Raw genomic sequence first — 7,755 nt, forward strand, 5'->3', positions numbered from 1 at the left:
TTTATGACTGTAAGTCATTCTCTTCAAATGCTACTGACGTTAGAAAAGTGTATAACAATATCACATGTAACTTTAGAGACCGGCCCTAAATTTGAGACTCTCGAATGTCCAATGTCAAGACAACTTTATGCCTGTTTTTTTTCTTTAGATTTCTTTTCTCTGTGCCGGATTGCTGATGTCCTATACCCAGGCATAGATGTCCATCCATCAATTACGAACATTCAGCCGCAAACATGAGGTGTGAGCGGTCGCGAGCGCGGATGGGAGAATGGCGCATATTTTTTTTTTTTCTTTGAGCAACTGGGATGGTGCCCCCTCTGGGAGTTGGTGCCCTACGAAGACTGCATACTCTGCATATAGGGAGCAGCAGTACTATCTGGAAGATATATTCCTCAAACCATCGTACAAGAGGAGGTGATGCTAGTCCTTCATGAATCGCTCAAAACCTATTCAAGTGTACAGTTTCCTTTTATTGCATCTTGAAATAAATATTTCTGAATTCTGAATCAAACTGGGTTGTGTTTATTCATTTATTTTATAAGACAACTGAGACTTTAATCTATTTTGTAATATATGTGCTTTTAAACCAAGAACAATTTATTTATAGATGTATTACTGCTTAATAATGACTATTATTAAGGGAAAAGGCTTTATAATCATGAACTATTTACTAATGCTTAGCTAATGAGTGCAGTTATTATAAAGTGTTACCAATGCATTTACTAATGTTAACAAATTAGACATTATTTTACAGTGTTACCAAATCCTTAAATAAATTATTAGTGTTTTGTAATGATTTTAATGACCTATAAGCATTTGTGAAATAGTTTTGCTTGCATTGCAGCTTTATCTGTCAGTTGAAGAGTTTTACTGTTACATCCATGAGATTAATAAATGTCATGTCACGTCACAGGTTGTCATAGGTCAGTATCAAATGAGTTTGAAATTATTATTTGCAGCACAAATAAGGATTCTTAGGATGTTTTTAAATCCCTAAAACTGTCAGAAAAGGATAAGGCCTAAGAGATTTCTTAACCTGTAATGAAAGGAAAAAACACCATTAGCAACAACAAAAACAATAACAATTTAAAATACAGATTTTTTTTTTCTGATTATTAAAGGGATGATTAGGTCTCTCTCTCTCTCTCTCTCTCTCTCTCTCTCTCTCTGGCAGTGAGGTTTTAAAGGATAAGGCAGTTAAAGGGTTAATCAGAATCATCAAGACTTTAAAATCACATTCACAGAACAATATATATAACTTTAGTGACACTTTACAATAATATTTCATTTCTAAACATTATGTTAACATGAACAATATTTATATAGCATTCCTTCATGTCAATTAATATTCCAAACTTAAACATTAAAACATTGTTTTATTGTGATTTTTTTCCAAGCACATTTTACCAATTCCAAACCATATCAATCTTAATAACTACCATTATTTTTTATTTAATCATTTATGAGTGCTATACAATAGTCCAGGAAAGCTGGAAGAGAAAAACTCCTTATATTCATGTGTGCAGAATTATTGGGCATGTTTTCTTTTACAGATGAAATGCGCTTAAAAAGAGTTTTAACTCAAACTGTAAAGCCCATGAGAAATATCAAACACAAATGCAATACAGAAATGGATAAGTTAAGACTTGGCCATTGTATAAAAAATGCTGACTGGGTCATGAGGTCAGAAAAGAAGAAGAAAAAAACAGGTCAAGAAGAACTGACAAAAAGAATTGCAAAATAATTAGGAATTAATGTGAAGATTAATTTTTAGTCAATTCTGCAAGACAGACTTTCAGGAAAGGAGGTGGAATAAAAATGAACTCCTAAATCTTAATCCCGGATTCTGGAAGATATATTCCTCAAACCACTGAACAAGAGGAGGTGGTGCTGGTCCTTCACGAGTCACTCTAATCTGTTCATAAAGCCTATATATAAAGTCTTAATATATAGTATTTCACAATACTTCATGGTATTCTAATCAAATAATTTTTTTGAATCTTAGATCTCTCAGAACCTGACACAGAGTAATTCTGGAGACTCCAGGAAAGTGCCAGTTCTGTAAAATGTTGGCACTGGAGACTAAATGCTCCAGTTTCACACCTAATTCACTTAACACCCACACACATACACACACACACACACACACACACACACACATTACCCACAGTGACAGAGGGACAGAGTGACATCAGATGTATGATAGTTTTTTAATTTTCTATCATCCATATAGTGTTGTATAGTCATGAAACTATGCATATTTCCTCAGAATGACTTGTCTTCTATGTGTACATTTTTTTGAAGTGTTTAGAAGCTGCACTTTAAAAAAATAAAAGACATTTACTGGTTACTTTTTTACTGTTATTTCAATAAATCACCACGACAAAACCATTCAAGCTATCCAAAATTCATCCGCACCTGTTCTGTAAGATACATTCTTTAAACAGTGGTAAAAGAGGATGTGGGGCTGAACCTTCAAGAGTCACTCAAAACGTATCTGTCCATAAAGCCTATAAAGAATTATTCTTAATATACAGTTCACAATACTTCAGCTTGTTATTCTAATTAAGTGAGGGTCATTTTATCAGTAAATACATAAAATTCATATTATTTTTCTTTGAAAGATTTCTATAAATGATTTAAATCATGCTCGTTTCTACAATAATTATTTAAAAGTTATCCTATAGCTCCATCTGGTGGCCATTATTGGTACTAAGAATTGCAAGCTTGATTTATAAGTTATGATAGTTTTAATTTCAAGCTGGCTCTTGAAAATGATAAAGCTATGAAACTTACTGTGCTTCCTTCAAATGATGACTTCTACGTATATAAAAAATTATGCAGAGTTGGAATTAAAAATTTTAAAGATATCGTAAAATAACTATTGTATTTTTTTATGTTACTTTAATAAATCGCTATGGCCACACCATTTAAGGTATCCTAAACCCATTCGAAATTTAACATCTTCAGTATATTAGCATCATGTTGAAAAAGTTTGGTGTGAACTACTTATGTCTTCTCGGAGGAGTATGAATTCATTTTTACATGCTGATTTTATCATAAATCCACAATAACATATCTGAGTTCTGTATCAATCTGTGTTGTTGTTTGTTTATTTTTATTTTTATTTTTTTTTCATAGGAAGATAACTGACCCTTTACTCTCCTTTTTAATAAATGTGCATATAAACCAAGAACAAGCTATTTATAGCTGTATTTATAAACTGCTTACTACTAATTATTAATATTGGGACAAGGCTTTATAAAGCATAAACTGACTATTTACTAATGAGTGCAGATATTATAAAGTGTTACCAATGCATTTACTAATGTTAACAAATTAGACATTATTTTACAGTGTTATTAAATCCTTTAATGACTTATAAGCATTTGTGAAAGAAGCTTAGTCTTGATCTGTGAACTGAACAGTTTTACTGTTACATCCATGAGATTTTAAAAATGTAGATACATGTCATGTCACAGGATGGAATAGGTCAGTATCAAATGAGTTGAAATTATTATTTGCAGCACAAATAAGTATTTTTAGAATTTTGTTTTTAATTCCTGAAACTGTCAGAAAAGGATAAGGCCTAAGAGATTTCTTAAGCTGTAATGAAAACAGCAATGTTAGCAACAGCAACAAAAAATAACAATTTAAAATACATTTTTTTTCTGGTGATTAAAGAGATGATTAAGTCTCTCTCTCTCTCTTTCTCTCTCTCATTGTGTCTGCCACTCAGCTCATGCCCATCCCCCACTCACACACACACACTCACACACACACATGCACTCAGTCAGCACACATACATTGCTCAAACAGAGGGACAGAGTGAGTTGAGATGTCTGACAGTTTTTTAATTTTCTTTTAATCATACAGTGTTGTAAAGTCCTGAAACTATGCATATGTCCTCAGAATGATTTGATCTCTGTATGAATTTTTTTTTAAGTGTTTGGAAGCTGCAATTTAAAAATACAAGACAATTAATGATTCCCTTTTTACTGTCATTTCAAAAAATCACCACGACAAAACCGTTCAAGCTAACCAAAATCCGTTCGCAATTTAAGTTCCTCAATATTTTTTCAACATGTAGACAAAGCTTGGTGAGTATAGTGAACATTTCCTGTGAGGAGTATGCATTAAATCAGAGCTCAATTTAAATATTCAAATCAAAATAGCCGACTTCCTGTTGGTCGTAGCTGATGACTGTGAATTAGAAAGTTGTCCGTCTTGAAAAGAACAATTTATGTACCAAGTTTGGTGTCTGTAGCTAAAACTAACCCCCCCACTTTTGACAAAAGGTGGCGCTATAGAGTGCCTCCTTCACGCCCTTTTAAAAGCTTTTGCCATTGTCTAGCTATCACTAATACTGATATGTGTTTTGAGTTTCATGTAAATCTGAGCTTGTTGTCTGCCTCAAACTCATCATAACAGAACATTCAAGTTTGACACGTTGCCATGGCAACGCCATATTAGATATCAATATCCCCACAACAGATTTACATCGGCCGTGTTTTGTCATTATTCTGATGAAGTTTTAAGTAAATAGAGTAAAAATAAGATGCTGAATTCAAAACATTTTGAAAATGACTCACTTCCTGCTGCCAGTTGGTGGCGCTATAACGTTGACTCTTAATAGTCACATATATACGATCGGTATCATGCAACGAACAAACCAATGAAGTTTGATCAAATTCAGGAAATGTATGTGGATGTTATTAGACATTTCCTGTTTCTCATGTCTCACCATAATTTCCACGCCTCGCTACGGGCAAACCGTTCGAGATATCAAAAATCCCCTCGCAATTATTCATCCCCAATGTCTTGAGATCATGTTCACCGAGTTTCGTGGCGAACGGGTTGAAAACCTCAGAGGAGTATTTCAAATTCCAGAGCATGCTTTTTTTAAACAGCCCTGAATAGCTGACTTCCTGTTGGGCGGAGCCTATGACATAAAGTGTGAAAGTTGTTAGGCTCAATGAGATCTATAAGTGTACTGAGTTTCATATAAATACATGCAAGTCTGTGTGAGCTATGGTTCAAGATTTCTGAAGGTGTTCCAGGGGGCGCTGTAGAGTTCCTGTGCCACGCCCGGGTCCCAGCCTCTGCGGCGTCCTGATGGCCGCAGATTCCAATGTGTGTGCCAATTTTCAAGAGTTTTTGAGCATGTTAAGGCCCCTAAAAACCCCCGGAAGGTTTAATAAAAATAAAAAAAATAATAAGAATAATCCTTAGAAGAACAATAGGGCTCTTCGCCCCTTCGGGCTTGAGCCCTAATAATAAAAAACAAAGCAGATACAAGAGGGTCCTCGCACCTCGGTGCTCGGGCCCTAAAAATGGATTTTGGAACTTGGATTCAGCATCTTGTCATTTTATTTTGATAGATTTTATTTATGGCTACATTTTCAATTGGATTTCAAGAACAAATGATCAATTTTCAAAGCAAATGACATTTCATTTTTCACACATGCAAATTTAATTTCCTTCCATGAAAAACCCTCTAGGAAGGGGTTGAGGTAGTAGTCACATTGAGAGATCCATAGGAAGTAAAAAACTATTTTAAAACCCTTTGCTGTCTGTGAAGCCTGAGAATGAGTTGTTTGATTTGCCTCCTCTTCCTCTTCTTCTTCACTGTCCTCTGTTCAGGTTGGAAATGAAAGTTTGTGATGGTTCCTGAAACAATAAATAATAACAGTTTTTAAATACAGAAGAAGAAAAAAAGTTCAAACTACACTTTAGAATGTAACAGATGCTCATCAAAATACCTTGATGAAGTTCTCCACATAAAGCAGAAGGTAGATGCCACAGTCTGTTTAGTTATCCTGTTGTGGGACGAGGGGACTCCATTCATCACTCCATTTCCAAAACTCTGTTCAGAGCCCATTCTGACCTTCCATTCTTCTTGTAAGTATACCTTGGATTTACAGAAAATACGTTGCTAGGATGGCAATGTTGTCTTGCGCTCATTGATCATTAATCTTTATTATTTGTGAAGTATTGAATAATTTGATTGTGAATTCCACCATTTTAAATATGCCACAAGCTAACATGCATGTGGTTTGCTCTGTTTGTGGACAGATTTCCATTTTTATGTCAGCAACGAGTCCTTTGAATTGATTTAAACAAATGGCTCTTTCTAGCATACAGACGTCTCCAATGAGATTTGAATGCGGTCCAGTGAAGGACTTGGCTTTCTGAGCTGCTCCCCCTTGAGAAAGACGTTTGAAATTAATGGAGACATTTGCTGCCAAATGCAGAAAACAGATGCACAAGAGAAAATGTGTGCTCTCGATTAATGCACAGGTGCAAAAATAATCAAACTCTTGAAACAGAAGATAATTACTCTTGGAGTATCTGCACCACTGATGAGGCGAGGAAGTGTATGAAGAGTATACATGGTCTACAAACACAGACAGTTCATCAATGACTCAGTACAATCGAGCATTTCATTGACTTGCTACTGCCATCTAGTGACGGGTAAAGGGAAAACATGGAGGGGAAAAAAACTTGACTCACTGTTGAGAGACATTACTTTTACTGTTAAAGACATATCTGTTCTAGACAGTCTGTTAAAAAAAAAAAAAAAAAAATAAAATTGGAAAAGGTTAATTCACTCTCCACTGATTTGTTACAGAGTGATTTACTCACAATACCTGAACATCATCCTCAACCTCCTCATCTGAAAGGGAGCAGAAACACTGGTCGAAGTCGTCTATGGGGGAAAAAACATAGTGAGAGATAAATCACAGAAAATAATTTTCACTTATCCCTCCAAAAAAAAAAAAAAAGCATAAAATTAATTAAAAATGACAGTGAAGATATTTATAATGTTACAAAAGAGTTCTAATTTCAAATAGAAAACAGTAATGTTTCATTTTAATAAAATTTTACAATTAGAGGTTTTCTTATTTATTTATTTATTTATTTGATAAAATAAACGCAGTCATGGTAAGTAGCCTATGAGCCTTAAAAAAAAAAGGTCCAAAGCGACTTACAGTGCATTGTATGTACATGCAAAAAACAAAAAAACAACTGTGATCAAAAAATATATAAAAAAAAAAATGCCTCAAATGCTCTCAAAACAAGTTAGCTTGTATTAAGTATTACTTATGGTGGCCGAGAGAGCTCAACGTGCTGCAATTTAAGAAAGCACATGCAAATTGAAAAAACACTAGCAAAAAAAACAAAACATCTTCGTCAGTTTGACAACACAAGTGTTGCAAATCCTCACAACACATGCATATAACAAAATGCGTTGCAAATCCTCACAACACATGCATATAACAAAATGCGTTGCAAATCCTCACAACACATGCACATTAAGAAACGCTACAAATCCTCACAACACATGTATAAAACGAAACGCGCTGCAAATCCTTCACAACACATGCACATTAAGAAACGCTACAAATCCTCACAACACATGTATTTCACGAGTTCACATCTACGTATATTAATACCGTAAGTTTATGCGTATTTGGCGTGCTGTCCGGGTGGAGGGTTCCGAGCTCGGGAAGTGGCCCGAACCCAGAGTACTCCCCCCGGTTGTGGTAAGAGTAGATGGATCTATAAGTGAGGAGAAATGGGGTGGAGGAGGGATGCTGAAAACGGTCAATGAACAGAGATAGGTTCTGCTGTCATTTATACCTTGTCATGAGTTGATTACTGATTGGTCTCCACTTGTGTTAATCAGGTTAATGAACTGCGACTGTTCCTCCCGAACTTTGTTATAAAACAGCATTTCACGAGTTCACATCT

General features: G+C 34.9%; 1 long non-coding RNA gene across 1 annotated transcript; it reads right to left on the reverse strand.

Moving 5' to 3' along the window:
- Positions 1-5,367: 5,367 nt before the first annotated feature.
- Positions 5,368-6,851, reverse strand: LOC113072945 (uncharacterized). The gene is made up of 3 exons (XR_003280412.1): positions 6,651-6,851; positions 5,763-5,911; positions 5,368-5,670 (listed from the first exon to the last, which is right to left on the reverse strand). It is a non-coding gene; the product is annotated as an uncharacterized LOC113072945 (long non-coding RNA).
- Positions 6,852-7,755: the final 904 nt, after the last annotated feature.

The sequence above is a fragment of the Carassius auratus genome, unplaced genomic scaffold, assembly GCF_003368295.1.
Source record: "Carassius auratus strain Wakin unplaced genomic scaffold, ASM336829v1 scaf_tig00011083, whole genome shotgun sequence".
Taxonomy (NCBI): Eukaryota; Metazoa; Chordata; class Actinopteri; order Cypriniformes; family Cyprinidae; genus Carassius; species Carassius auratus.